This window comes from Phocoena phocoena, chromosome 14 (assembly GCF_963924675.1).
Source record: "Phocoena phocoena chromosome 14, mPhoPho1.1, whole genome shotgun sequence".
In the NCBI taxonomy this organism is placed as follows: Eukaryota; Metazoa; Chordata; class Mammalia; order Artiodactyla; family Phocoenidae; genus Phocoena; species Phocoena phocoena.
The window spans coordinates 30,419,606-30,435,334 of NC_089232.1; the positions used below are offsets into that span (position 1 = coordinate 30,419,606).

General features: G+C 46.5%; 1 pseudogene; it reads left to right on the forward strand.

Annotated features, from left to right (window-relative positions):
- Positions 1-2,291: 2,291 nt before the first annotated feature.
- Positions 2,292-15,729, forward strand: part of LOC136133554 (hypoxanthine-guanine phosphoribosyltransferase pseudogene) — a 33,375-nt pseudogene continuing 19,937 nt past the window's right edge.

A 15,729-nucleotide genomic window follows, 5' to 3' on the forward strand; every position in this document is an offset into this window, starting at 1 on the left:
TATTGAGCTACTACTATATGCCGGGCACTGTGCAAGGCACTGGGAGACAGTTGTGAAATGAACAGACACAAATCTCCACGGTCAGGACAGGGGACCTTGGAGTTTGATCTTGTGAGGCCACTCCACCTGGTCGTTCACAGATATATGCATGCCAGCTGATTAGTTTTCCTGGCTAGAGAACTGCCTCTGAAAATAACTCTCCTTAAAGAGACATCCTAGAGCAGCCTCAGCCGCCCTATACTAAACGAAGGGCCAAGAAAGGGAACACATGGTCTCGTGTCCGGTTCAGTTGGCTGACAAAACAAACGGAACGAAACAAAACAAACAAGCATACAAACAACCCCCCCAAACAAACATGTGGACCCAGCATGTGAACTTGTGTTTGTAAGTGCATACGGTGTGCACTAATTTCATTAACTCTTTAAACAATCAATTTGATCTTCAGAAAGGAAAACATGCATCTGAGGGAAAAAATTCTAAACAGCACAAAGGATTATAAAGTGACAAGTGAGTGTCTTCCAGACCCTCAGCCCCATCGCTGGAAGTCCCAAGCTGTTGCCCCGTATCGCACAAATATCTACCCACCCCAGCCTTAAAAAAGGAATTAAATCACACTGTCCTCTGTACTTGGTCCTGCCTTTTCCGCCTTCGCCCGAGGCCCAGCGCTTGCTCCTGGAAGCCCGCCTCCGCCTTACCCTTTCTGCGCCCTCACTGCTTGCCAGACTCTTGTGGCTTCCCCACAGGGTCGCCAGTTTAGGGTGTTACCTAAAATTTTGATCTTTGTGGGTCTGATAGATTTCTAAAAGAAACGAATTAATCTAAGGGGAAACAAGGGAAAGCAAGAGAAGGAAAGAATGCAACACCCGGCTGTTGCGTTCGGAGGTCGCGTAAGCGTGGGTCAGGGCGAGGCCGGGCGGTGGTAACCAGCGCATCAAAGCGCCCGGCCTTTGGAGACCCGCAACCCTCGGCGCGCTTCAAAGCCGGGAGAGCGGAGAGTGGCGGCGGGGCGGCGGGGTCAGCGGGAATTAGAGCGCCGGGGCCGGGGCGAGGGATCGCCACGGAGCGAGAGTTCGGGACAGGATTAGCGGGTTCAAAAGCAGGTCAGGGAGAGCTAAACGAGGCGACGAGGTCCGTGCGAGGTCAAGGTCCTCGGTAGAGGCGGGCTCCGGGCCGGGCGCGGGAACGGCAGCGGGGGGACTGCGATCGCAGGGAGGCTAGACGGGGAAGCCCGAGGTCCGAGGGCGCGGAGGGGCTGGACGGGCTCCCCGGGGCAGGCCTCGCCTTCGGGCGGCCGCGGGACTAGCACCCCGCCGAGCTTGCGTCTCGGCCTTCGGGGAATGAGCCGGCAGGGAGGTGAGCCCGGAGACCCGCCCGAAACAATTTCAATGAATAAAGAGCAAACGTATCTGATCTCTCGATGCGCGCACATGTATCTGCGGAACAGGGTTAGCCTACTTTTATTTAGATGTTTTATTTTCTTTTAGATTTAAACCCCATTTTTAATAAACTTTTTTTTTTTCTTTCTGGCAAGGTAAGAACATCTCTTACGCAAATAGTTCAACAAACTCCTCGGAGCTGTGCTAAGGAATTTCTTGCGGGGCTCTCTCTCTTCCCGCGGCAGATTTCTGCGGCTTCTGCTAAGGAACAACTGCGGAGTGTCACACCTATGTGTAAAGATAAACACCACCCACAGCCCACACTTCTGTTAATCCTGAAAGTGTATGAAGGGAGAGCTGGAGGAACAGCTGAGCGAGACAGCTCTTCCCGGAAAGAAGTGAGTGTTGGAGGTGTGTGTGTCATTCAGGGAGCCCCTGACTTGAACCTTTTTTTTTTTTTTTAAGAAGAATGAGAATGTATTCACATATTACTTGAGTTCCCTCTCCTGAAAGATCTCTTGGATGCTGGTGAAGAATAAACTTGGGGATATTGCGTGATGCGAAGTGGGTGATCCACTCAGATTCTGGTGTTGGTAGATAAACAGACGACGGATGGCTCTGAGTCACTTGGTGGAAGTGGCCCCGCCCCGGTCGCCATCTCCAGTGTCCCCACGTTCGGTCACTCCTTCCCCGGGGACCTGCTTCTCCCTTCCCCATCCTCGGCCTTTCACCTTCCCTTCCTCAAGGGCGAGGCCGGCGCCATCGGGAGAGAGGGAGCCGGGATGCTCAGGCATATGTCCTGATCTCCACGAAAGCCGGCCTCTCTGGATTGGGTTCTGCTGATTTTCCGCGGAGAACTCTCGAGAAGAGCCCACTCCTCGGGGGGCAAAATTTGACAGTCCTGGGGCAACGGTGATGGTGAAGGCGGTGCTGGACTTCGTGGAGATGGAGGGCGGAGGGTGGGTGTGTGAAGATGGCAGAAAGGGAAAGAGAGCGGGGACGAAGCCGGCAGGTAGGGGAGAGAAGCCAAGAAAACTGGGTCCCAGGAGCCCGAGAGCTAGAGCCGGGGTCGCGGAGAGGGGGAAGGGGCGGCGCCGGAAAGCCTGAGGCCGCGCGCGACCCAAACAAAGCGCCGCCGGGTCTCCGCCGACTGTGATCCGCCTTTTCCCCAATTTCTCTTGAATCTTTCGATTTGGTCGGCAGATCGGCTGGTCTAGGGTGGGGACAAGCAGGCTGGGAGCCGGTCTAAAGGGACCGATCGCTGGAGAAATCCCACTCACTCAACCAACTGACATTCAGCTCTGCCCAACCCGACTCTGGTCGCGGGTGTGGGGTCGGTGGGTAGTGGTCAAGGGGGTCCCTTTCCTACCGCTGCGTCCAGATGCACTCGGTGGCTCTGGCTCTGTTCTGAAAGGCCCTGGGAATCTCATTCCTGCTCCCTGGCCCCCACTGGCCAGTCAAGGTGCAAAATGCGTTCCTCCAAGTGAAAATACCTCCTTCGGTTTTTAAATCATATAAACAATGTTGAGACTCTTCTTAATGCCGCTTCCAACCTCTGCACACTGTTCAAAAGGTTACAGTAACGGTAATATAATTTAAAGAAGAAAAAAAAATCCCTATGCCCAAACCTAAAATCCTCCTCCTCACTCCTTAAAAAACGAGGGAAAAGAGGCAGGGCTTTTTCACTGCACATTTAATTTACATCATTTTAGTCATGGTGAACATGTAGTTTTGTATTCAGCCTTTAATACTTCAGGTCTCGCCTACATATTTGTCTGGTGCTATGGTCCCTATAAGTATACTTTTCAATGGCCGCGTAATAATATGTTACTGTGTAAAAGAGCCATTCAATTGTTAGATATCCCAGTGTGTCCAGTTTTTCAGCATTAAAATAATGGTCAAACCAAAATGATCAAGTATATAGCTTTCTCTTTCGGGAAGGTTTATTTCCTCAGGATCCATACTGGGACAACAGGATAGGGACATTTTCACTGCTCTTATGTATTGCCAAACCACTTTCCAAAGCAATTTGTACAGCATCTATTTTCGGGTCATTATGGGCTGGGCGTGGTGCTGGTGGTCAGACCTTAAAGCCTTTTCCCTGTGCCCCAAGGCTCTGCTGAGACAGGCTCCCGCAGCAGGAATTGCTGCGCAAAGTGGTAAGCTCTCCAGGAGAGGGAAGACGAGGCTTGGGAGCTCTGGGGTAGGGAGAAGGCCGGGGTTCCTCCCCTGCCTGAAAAAAGCCTGGTCAGGCTTCAAAGTGGAGGTGACGGCAGACAGTCTCAGGCAGGGCTTGTCAGGTAGAAACTGAGGGAAGGACAAAGTGACCTTCGCGTGCACCGGCTGGGCGCTGGGAGAGCTTTGTGGGTTTGGAGAGGGCGTAGTGGCTTATATTTTGCGGGAGTGTAGAACGTGGGTGGGAGAGTCCGGAAAGTGAGACTCACCACCCCCTCCAATGGAATTGGAAACCTTCCTCATCATTGAGCATTTGCACTATTTTAAACGAATGCTATGTTAAGAGAGGCATACTTAGTCATTCTTTGTAAAAATTGCGTTTTGTTGAAAGGAGCTCACATTTCCTTATTTAAATATACCAATTGTCCGTTAAGAAATAATTCCTTCCCTTAGCTACAGTAATATGTATCTTAAAAGCAACACATATATTACTTGATTTTTTGCCACAATAAGAATATATTCATGTATTATGTGGTTAATTAAAAATCGTAAGTTAAAACAAAATTATCGTAAAATAATCAGACTGAAGTGTATACAAGTTCCGCGCCTTAATCCTCCCTCCAGAAGTAGCATGGCTGATAGTTACGATGTTACTTATGCCAACTATTTATATGTTTTTTTTAACAATGATTCGTATTATCCCTGCTACTCTACAAACTGCCCTTTAAAAAAGAAAACCAGCAAAAGGCCATGGCATTTTTTTTTTTTTTTTTTTTTTTCCAGTACGCGGGCCTCTCACTGCTGTGGCCTCCTCTCCCGTTGCGGAGCACAGGCTCCGGACGCGCAGGCTCAGCGGCCATGGCTCACGGGCCCAGCCGCTCCGCGGCATGTGGGATCTTCCCGGACCGGGGCACGAAGCCGCGTCTCCTGCATCGGCAGGCGGCCTCTCAACCACTGCGCCACCAGGGAAGACCGGCCATGGCATTCTTACATGTCAATGGATGGAACTCTGTCTCATTTTTAACAGCTGTCTAGATATCATTATATGGAAGTTTCACCATTGTTTCCTCTGTTGAAAAATTTACATAAATAATACATGAATGTCCTTTATATCATAAAACAATTCAAACAATTCCAGAATATAAAGAGAAAACATGTTTTTCCTGATGTTTCCTCTCTACATGCTCACCTCCACTCCTATCCCACCTCATTCCTCAAAAGTGTGAGGTGAGAAATTTGACAGTTGTTCCTTTAGCCCTCCTTCCAATCTTAAAAAAAAAGAAATTGTTGGGACTTTCCTGGTGGTGCAGTGGTTAAGAATCCGCCTGCCAATGCAGGGAACACCGGTTGGAGCCCTGCTTTGGGAAGATCCCACATGCCGCGGAGCAACTAAGCCTGTGAGCCACAACTACTGAGCCTGCGCTCTAGAGCCCGCGAGCCACAACTACTGAGCCTGCATGCCACAACTACTGAAGCCCACACGCCTAGAACCCGTGCTCTGCAACAAGAGAAGCCACTGCAATGAGAAGCCCGGGTGCAGCAACGAAGAGTAGCCCCCGCTCCCCGCAACTAGAGAAAGCCCGCGTGCAGCAACGAAGACCCAACAGATCCAAAAATAAATAAATAAAATAAATTTTAAAAGATTGTTTTATTTATTCTCTTTAGCCTGCAAACTTTCATTCTCCTCCCTGGCCCAGTAAGGAACCATTGGGTTCTGTTTACTGTGTATATCTTTGTCATTATATGTTCTCACAAAATATGCATTGTCTTTTTCTTGTGTGTGTTTCACCTGTGTACATTGGGTTTTATATTTCATTTTTTACATTATTTTTAAAAGTTTATTTTAAAATAATTTCAAATTTATGGAAAAGTTGCAAGAAGAGTACAAAGAACTCCAGTATACTCGTTTCTTAGCTGCATTTGCTTTCTCTTTCCCTATGTATTTATAAAATTATTTTTGTTGAAGCATTTGAGAATAAGTGACACTATGCCTCCTTATTCCTAAATACTTCAGTATTTCCTAAGAAAGGAGACCTTCACCTATATGACCTCAGTGCAATGATCAAAATCAAGGAATTTAACATTGCTACAATGCTATTATATAATCTTCAGATCTTATTCAAAATTTGCCAGTTATTCCAATAATGTTCTTTATATTATTATTATTTTTGCGGTACGCGGGCCTCTCACTGTTGCGGCCTCTCCCGTTGTGGAGCACAGGCTCCAGACGCGCAGGCTCGGCGGCCATGGCTCACGGGCCCAGCCGCTCCGCGGCATGTGGGATCTTCCCGGACCGGGGCACGAACCCGTGTCCCCTGCATCGGCAGGCGGACTCTCAACCACTGCGCCACCAGGGAAGCCCTATTATTATTTTTTTTATGGTCCGGGATCTAATCCTGTATCACTCGTTGCATTTTGTTTTCAAATTCTTGCTAGTCTTCTTTAGTTGGAAACAATTTATCAACTTTTCTTTGCCTTTTGTAACATAGACCTTTTTGAAGAATAGGGACCAGTTGTTTTATACACGTTACGGTTTCTTGTTTTATTTTAAACAGCGTGAAACTTACACAGAAGTTGTCAAGCATAAAGATCTTACGGCACCCCAGACCCACTTGAGCATGAATTGCTGACACATGCTTTATTTTGTATTTACAACAAACAAGGGCATTCTCCCCAATAATCACGATACAATCATCAAAAGCATAAACTCAACATTATTGCTGTCAACTGTTCAGACCTATTAAGCTTTACCAATCGTCCTGACAATATCTCCATGGCAAAAGGATCCAGGGGAGATTGTGTGTTGCACTGAGTTGTCATTGGCCCTTCAGTCTCCTTCAGTCTGTAACAGTCCAGTCTTGTCTTGACTTCCATGGCCAGTTATCATGTTGTAGAATGGCTGTCAGTGTGGGCTTGTCTGATGTTTCCTCACGATTCAATTCAGATTATCCATTTTGGGCAGGAATATCAGTGAAGTGATGTTGAATTCTTCTCATTGTATCTTAACCGGGTGGGGTATAATTTTGATTAATCCCTTTACTGGTGATGTTAACTTTGATTGTATAAGGTGGTGTCTGCTACGTTTCTCCCTGTAAAATGATTTTTTCCATTGTAATTAATGCGTATCGTTCAGGGAAGAACTTTGAGACTATGTATATATCCTGCTACTTATCAAATTCTCTATTCATTGTTTATATCAAAAAATCCAGTGGATTCCTATTGTATTCAGTAGGGTCATAACTTGTTACTATCATTATTTACTTACTTTCAAGGTGTCCCAAGTGTAGTCAGTGGGAGTCCCTTCAAGCTGGCCTCTGCGCCTTTTTACAACACAGCTTTATGAAGATATAATTCAGGCACCACACAAATCACCTACTTAAACTGTACAATTCAATGGTTTTTAGTATAGTCACAGAGCTGTGCAACCATCCCTACAATCAATTTTAGAACATTTTTGTCACTCCCTAAAGAAACCTCATACCCTTTAGCCATCTGCTCCTAAGCCTCTCATGTCGCCAGGGCTCAGGCAACTGCATAGCAATCTACTTTCTATCTCTATAGCTTTGCCTATTCTGGAAATTTCATATAAACGGAATTGTACAATAGGTACAGTCTTTTGTGACTGGCTTCTTTCATTTAGCATAGTGTTTCCACAGTTTATCCACGTTGTAGCATGTGGCACTACTTCACTCATTTAAAAATTTTTTTAAATTTAAATTTAGGAAGCCTCTCCCAGTTGGGAGTCCCATAGCTTTTATTTTATTTTATTTTGAAGTATAGTTGACTTACAATATTGTGTTCGTTTCAGGTATACAGCATAGTGATTCTTTTTTCTTTTTTTCAGGTTATATTCCATTATAGGTTATTACAAGATATTGGGTAAAAATTTCATGCATTTTAAATGCTGATTCATATTCCATTGTGTGGACATACCACAATTTGTCTATTCATTCATCAGTTGATGGACATTTGGATTGTTTCCACTTTTTGGCTATTATGAATAATGCTGTTGTGAATATTTTTGTAAAAGTTTTTTATATTCAATATCTTGTAATAACCTATAATGGAAAAGAATCTGAAAAAGTATATCTATATACACACAACTGAATCACTTTGCTGTACACCAGAAACTAACACAACATTGTAAATCAACTATACTTCAATTAAAAAAAAAGTTTTTGTGTGAGTATATGCTTTCATTTTTCTCGCGTATATACTTAGAGGTGGAATTGCTGTGTCAAACAGTTAACTCTGTGTTTAACTTTCTGAGGAAGTGCCACACTGTTTTCCAGCGTGGCTGCACCATTTTACATTCCCACCAGCAGTGTATGAGGGTCCCAGTTTTTCCACATCCCGGCTAATACTGGTAATTACCTGTCTTTTTTATTATAGCCATCCTAGTGGGTGTGTAATGGTATCTCATTGAGGTTTTGATTTTCATTTCCCTAATAACTAATGATGCTATCTTTTCATATGCTTATTGGCCATTCATATATCTTTGGAGAAATGTCCATTCAGATCTTTTGCTCATTTTTAAATTGGGTTACTTATCTTTGTATTATTGAATTGTAAATGTTGTTTGTATAGTCTAGATATAAGTCCCTTATCAGATATATGATTTGCAAATATTTTCTCCAGCTCTGTGGGTTGTCTTTCACTTTTCTGATAGTGTTCTTGTGAAGCACAAAAGTGTTTACTTTCGTTGAAGTCCAATTTATCTATTTTTTCTTTTGTTGCTTATACTTTTGGTATTATATCTAAGAAACCCTTGTCAAATCAAAAGTCAAAGATTTAGGCCTATGTGTTCTTCTGAGGTTTATAATTTTAGGCCTTACATTTAGATCTCTGATTCATTTTGAGTTAATTCTTGTATATGGTGTGAGAGGAGAGTCCAACTTCATTATTTTGCTTGTGGATATCCAGTTGCTCCAGCACTATTTTTGGAAAAGACTATTCTTTCTCCATTGAATTCTCTTGGCACCCTTGTCAAAAAGTTCCTGTTTCTTTCTGACATGTGCTTATCATTCTTTGAGCACTTCCTTACTTTCTGGCACAAGAGGCTTCAGTTTCACCTCATACCTTTCCATGCTCTAGCTCTTGAATCAGCCATTTTCCTCAAGGAGTTCTGGTTCTCTTAGTGGAAAATGTTATTTTAGAAGCAAAGATCTGGGTTCTAGCCATGACCATTGCTGTTGGCGGTTGTAGCTACAAGACCCTCTCAGTGAACAGAGCCAGGGAATATGTGAATGCACCTATAACACATCTACACTTACATTTATTGAGACTCATAAGTTCACACCAATAGCTCCAGTTCCAATCCAACATCACAGGGCTCTTCTTCTTTTCTGTATTTGTAGCTCCCTTCTCTGAAGTGAGAAACCTGGCTCCTAGTAACCTCAATCTGTTTACTTGATCATTTCTCTGGCATGTAACCAGTTTCTTATTGCTGCCTTGCCTCCCCCCACCCCCTGGTCCAAATGCAGGGGCCCTTCTCACCCTCTTGGGGCTCACTCAGGACTGAACCACTGGGGTCTCCCTACTTGGATCCCAACCCCCGTGCTGGATCACTGTGGCACACACGCTCCCTTGTGTGGACATTTGCCTTTCTGGGCCCCACGTAATGGCTTTTGGGAAGAATTTTCAGGAAGGAAGAGCAACATTACGGTTTTATAGATCCATCCCTGTTTTTCTGTGCACACCTAATCTGTTGCTTTGCCCTGCTGTATAACACTCCATAGTGTGTGACCATCTCATTTTACTTATCTGCTCTTCTGGAGAAAGACACCCAGGTGGCTCCAACTCCCCTGCCACCTCAAATAATGCCACAATGAACATCCTTGTACAGGTTTCCTTAAGCACCTACAGGAAATACCTTTGGGTTATATACCCATGAATAGAATTTCTGGGTCACACGATATGAAAATGTCCAGCTTGCCTAAACACTGGCAGCTTGCTGTCCAGATAGCTGCTCCAGTCCACACTCACCAGCAGGGCACACAGGTTTCTGTATCTGGGTATCCCCTCCGCCCCCAACCTGGCATGTCTGACTCTCTAGTTGCTGGTCTATGAGGCATAAGTGGATATTTTGTTTTAATCTTCATATCTCTGATTATTAATAGTCTTGAGCACTTCTCCAAGTGCTTAGTGGTCTTTTGGCTTTCCCAGGTCTGTCCGTAAGCATTTAGCTATGTTGGTCCTCTCCTTCCTTAAGACCTAAATAGATCTGACTTTTCACATTATTCTCCAACTTTCCTCCCTCACTTAAAATGTCTTGAAAATCTTTTCATCAGCTACATAAAAGTCCACAGCTTGGGTGACCCATAAAGTAGTAAGCCATTTCCCTATTAATGGGCATCTGGGCTCTTTCAGGAGTTTTCGCAAACAAATGCTCCCATAACCATCCTTGAACACACATCTCTGCACGTCTCTTTAGATGAATTTCTAGAAGTGTTGTCTTTCATTTAGAATGTACATTTGAAGACATTGTATGTAGTCACATGTAACAGTGTCCTCAAGTCTGTAGTGGAGAGTTGGGACTCAGTCAGACAAGAGTTTGGGAAGAAAGTAGGCATCACTGAGAAGTGCTCCTGGTTTTGGAAATGTGAAGAGGCGTAGAAGGTGGTGCCCAGGAGATAGAGCTGAGCACAGAGGAGTGGTCAACCATCTTGGCCAGGATATGCCAGGCAGTTGGGGAGGAGGCCCCCTGACAAGCTTCCTGAAACTGCCCTGTAGACTCCATCAGGTCCAGAGTCAGAGGCTCTGGAGGGAGCCATGTGGAGTTGTGGGTCCACTGATGGGAGTAAGAAGTGTTATATTTTCATAAGAACAAGGACTGTCTTCCCCTCCTCCCTCCCCCCCCTCCATGGCCCTGGAGTGTGGAGGTGGAAAAGTCACCATCTGGCTGATCACAGACATATTCACAGTCTGAATTTCTCCTCTCCATGTGGATTGGCACGATGCAGTTTTCTGCCATGTAGCTGGGCAGTTTGTTCAGCGTACAAGGTCGCCTGGCCCAGAAGGTAAATGGGAACTGAAAACCAGCCTAAGCTCACTTTCAGAGAGGTGTTGCATGGGTTAGAGGTGGACCTGCCTGTGAGCCAAGAGAGCCAGTGCCCAGGGCTCCTGGCCTCAGGCCAGCCTCATGAAATTGTCCAGGGGAGGGTCCCCAGGACCTCTCTCTCCACAGCCATCTCTTCCAGAAGAGGACATGTTTCCTTTCCCAGCAGTCCCCCAGGGAGGTTAGCCCAGGCTCTCTGGGGGAGATCCTACCCATCGGGGCCTCAGTGGGATTGTGCAGTGAAGAGTAGAATTTTCACAGGCTGCAGGCTGAAGCAGCTGGGTTGAGCTTTCAACTTGTTTTCTTTGGCAGAGAGCTGAGGAGGGCTAATTATATATACCAACTTCTGGCAGTTGAGTTAGAAATTAGAGATGGTGCTCCCTCTTCCTCCTTTTGGAATCCACAGCCTGTGACAGACACAAGCACAGGTAGAGTTAGGTGGAGCCAGAGACGGAAATGTATGGAGACCCAGGTGCAGGCAAAGCTCTCTCAGGTGGACTAAACAGCCAGTGTGGTCTAGATGGACCACTGGGGACTGGGAGACAGTACTTCCTTTCGCACAGTAGGGAGGCCAGGCTGCCTAGACAGAGCAGAGCTCTGTGGGGCTGGAGTCTGAGGGTCTGAGTGTCTGATTTGGACTGAGGTCTGGGCAGTATTCTGTAGGGCCCTATGTGGAACCCCCATAACCTCATCCCAACTCAGCTGCTTGGCTTCTCACTCACTTCCTGAGCAGTTATTTTTTTATAAGGGCTGGTGCTGGGCCAGGTAATACCAAGATGACTGACTCGTGTTATCTCCCCAGGGGAGCTCACAGTGTGAGCACCTGTGGTGGGTCTAGTGGTGGGGGCGGGGAGGGGGGAGGAGACAGATGCGCACAGGGGCAGTTACGATGCAATAAAAAAAGTGCTGATAAGGGCTAACATTTATTAAGCCCTTGTCGTGAGTTTCTGAGATCCATAATGACCCAAAGAGATGGGCTCTACTACCTTCATTTACTACACTGGGAAGCCAAGGCTCAGGCAGGTTCGGTAACTCGCCCAAAGTTACACAGTGAACAGTGAGACTGAAATTCGCTTAGTTTCAGGGCAAAGCCCGTTTCCTTCACCTCTGCACCACAGGACCCCACCCATGTCATACGTTAGTGACAGCGGGCCGAGGTTGTAACTACTCCGTCCCGCGGGTCAGGGGCCGCGGGACGTGCGCCAGGCATGCGCACTACTACCCCGTCCCTGTCGTTCCGCTAATTTTACCGCGAGGCGAGCGGGGGTGGGGGGGCCTTTCTCTCCTTCTCCCGCCACCGCAGTCGGGTGTCAGCCGGTCCTCCAGCCGGACGCCGCTAACTTGTCTCCACCTTCAGGGAAGCGGCCGCGTGCCGCTCCCTGCTAGTCAAGGACTTACAGCGAAGAGGGGGTTTCGCCCAGCTGCCATTTCCCTGCGCATGCGCTCTTGGTGGTGGGCGCCGGCCCTCTGGGTTCCCCGTGACTCCCGTCCACGCCCAGGGTCCCGGGTAGCGGTGGAGGGCGAGGGAAATGTCTCGGACAGAGGCCGAGCAGCTGGTCACGCGTGTCATTTCTCTGGTTTACCTGAGTGCACTCGCCCAACCCCGGTCCTTCCTGAGGGGTAGGAAGGGGGCGGGACCGAGGGCCGTTAGGACCGGGAGCCCAGAGAACTGTGGCCGGGGCAAGGGGCGTCTTATGTTCATTCCTGAGGTACGTCCCGAGGACTGAGGGTCCAAGGATGATGAAAACACCCACTTTAATGTAGTGAACAATGGCAGCCCCTATCCCAGGCCTCCCTGTGGCCAGACGTCATCGCCCTCTTCCTCTTAGTGACTACAGGCCATTTTGGGTGTCTAGGAGGGGAGACAGACATAGGAGCAAATGATGCAGGATGACGTATAGGAGAATAATTCTGGGTATAAGGTACAAGCTTGGTGCTAGGAGGGTTAGGGGTCACCAAGAGGTTGCACCTGAGCAAAGCTTGGTAGCATCTATTGGAGCCCATCCGGTGGACTTTTCCTATGCAGGAGGGCTCTGGGAAGAGAGATGGTGGGTAGCAGTTTTGATGTATGCATCTGGGTCTGCTCTGTTCCAAGCAGCACCTGTCTCTTTCCTGAGCTTCTTGGCACAATGTGGGAGATTAGGTCCTTCAAGACCACGGGGTGACAGTTCTTTACTGTGTTTGCCAACTTAAGAGGACAATAATTATCTTTAACTGAACAAATAAAGCATGACAACAGGAATATGAAATATGTCAGGGGAAGGTTGGTCCCCCTAAGGATCAGGAGGACAGGCCTTTCCCAGACCCCTCTTCTGTCTTGTGGGAAGGACTTCCTTAGCTAAGGACTGTTGTCCAGAAGATCAGCCACAGAGGGGAGTCAGAGGCTGCTGCTCTCATCCATAAATCTGGCCACCTTGGACTATTGGTTTCTGTGGTTCAGTTTTGTTGTATGTCCAAAATTGGAGGAAATGGCCCATGGCCATTAATTCATTGGTTTATCTGAATGTGGAATCCTGGTGGTCCTTAGGTCACTGGCCTAGGATGTGGTAGACCCTGACCAGGACAGGGGCTACCAGGGGACATTGATATGGGGAAATGTGTGGCTTGTGTGAGTGAGAATCATCTAAACGGGGCCTGGAGGATGCCACTAGGAATTTGTGGTGTTTTGGATACTGGGACCATTTCAGGATAAAATGGAATGCTAATATTCCTCAAGGCCAAATGAATTAATGAGCAGTGGCATGACAGATATGCAGGTAACTAACAGGTAGTACAAAGTGACCAGGACCTTAAAACAGTTGACTCCAAAGGGAGCTGAGAGTTCAAAGGAGAGAGACAATCTTCTTGTGGCGTTCAGAGAAGGCTTAATGAAAGATGTGGTGTTTTTGATGGCTAGTGAAAAATGAGGAGAGTTGCAACAGGCTGAGATGACATGGGCAGTGTTGGGAATTCCCTGGCGATCCAGTGGTTAGGACTCCGCGCTTTCACTGCTGTGGCCTGGGTTCAGTCCCTGGTTGGGGAACTGAGATCCCGCAAGCTGTGCGGCATGGCCAAAAAAAAAAGAGATGACCTGGGAAGTGTTGTATTCATTGAGACATTAGTTGCAAGCTGGGAGGGGTCCCTGGAACCTGAAGGTAAGACACTGCTTGAGATATTTATCAACTTAAAAAAATCATGTTTAAAAATCAAGAGTTACAAAAAAGCGTAACAGCTTAAATTCCCTACCCCAGTCTTTAGTCACTCAGGCACTTTCCTCAGAGGCATTCAGTAGTGTTAGTTTCTTGTGTAACCTTCCAGGGGTGTCCTGTACATATACAGGTAAATGCACACACCCCCACACATCCACTCTCTTTACACAAATGGCATCATACCGTACTGTTTTGTACCCTGCTTGTTCACTTATCATATTTTGAAGATGGTTCTGTATCAGTACGTGTAGAGCTGCCATGAGCTTACTGGAGGAACACTGAAAGCATTCCCCCTGTAGCCAAGGACAGGACTGTGATTTTTGAAGTGAACCTGGAACTGCTCCTTCAAACCCTGCCATTAAAAAGCTTCAGAGGGACTTCCCTGGTATTCCAGTGGGTAAGACTCCATGCTCCCAATGCAGAGGGACTGGGTTCGATCCCTGATCAGGGAACTAGATCCCACATGCATGCCTCAGCTATGAGCCCGCATACCACAACTAAAAGATCCTGCATGCCGCAACGAAGATCCCTCGTGCCGCAACTAAGACCCGGCACAGCCAAAAAAATAATAAATAAATAAAATAAAATTTTAAAAAAGGCTTCAAAGAGGTGGAGGTGTCAGTTTAACTTTGGGCAGACTGTTTATTTTTGGCTGCGTTGGGTCTTCATTGCTGCGAGCAGGCTCTAGAGCGCAGGCTCAGTAGTTGTGGTGCATGGGCTTAGTTGCCCTGCGGCATGTGGGATCTTCCAGACCAGGGATGGAACCCGTGTCCCCTGCATTGGCAGGTGGATTCTTAAGCACTGTGCCACCAGGAAAGTCCTGGGCAGACTATTATTTTAATTTCCATTTGCTCTGCCCCCACCCTGTTGCTTTGGGACACCATTGTTTGCTCCCTTGGTCTGTGAAAATGGCCCATAAGTCTTGGGCAGGTGTCCATGGGGGTACTATTAGGGCAGAACACAGCCCTTGCTGGGGTAATTGGGAAAATCATTGGCCACTGACTGGACTCCTGCATTTATCCTCTATTTCTCCTCCTTCATACCCCCGGGTCTCCAGGGAGACCACCTCTGCCCAATGCTGCTTCTCCATGGGGTCTGAAGTTCAAGGCTTGACTTGAGAAGTTGCCTGGCGGGGTGATAGAAAACAGGTGTGATTACCTGTGGTTCTGGTGCTCAGAACTCAGGGCTCGCCCCACTCCTTCTTTTTGTGCTCACAGGGCTGACAAGGTCTAGGGTCTGAGCAACAGTCCTTCCCTCACACTATCAGATGGAGTAGTTGGAATTCTGTGGGGAAGATGAGCCCACAGGCCAAAACAACCTGAGGACAACAACTATCTTAAAAGAAAATAACAAATGAGACAATACATCTTTTGAAGAATTATAATAGATGGACAACCAATAATTCAAAATGAGCTTGATAAATACACTTAAGGAGACAAGGGAAGATATTAGTAACATGAAGTAAGAATAAAGAATTGTAAAAAAGCAAGAGGAAATATTAAGTGTGAACAATATAATAATTGAAACAAAGAACACAAGAGATGGGATAAATTGTAGAACAGTCACAGTTGACAAACAATGAGTGAGTTGGAAGATCAAATTAAGAAAACCTCCTAGAAGGAAGCTGTGAAGGATAAATAGGAAATTTGGAATAAAAGAGGCATGGCAGTAGAAATACAAGTGCCACGATCCAGATAACAAGGAGTAATAGACAGAGAGAAAACTAAATATGCAGAAGAGGAAATCTTTGAAAAAATAATAGAAATGTTTCTTAAAATGTTAAAAAGATGAACAACCTCAGTTTGAAAGGGTTTACAGAGTATCCCTGGAGAAACAGTGGAGTATTAAGGAAGAACTCAGTCCTGGATACATTATAGTAAAATTTAGGAATATAAAGACAGAAAATTCTGAAAGCTTCCACAGAGTAAGAGTA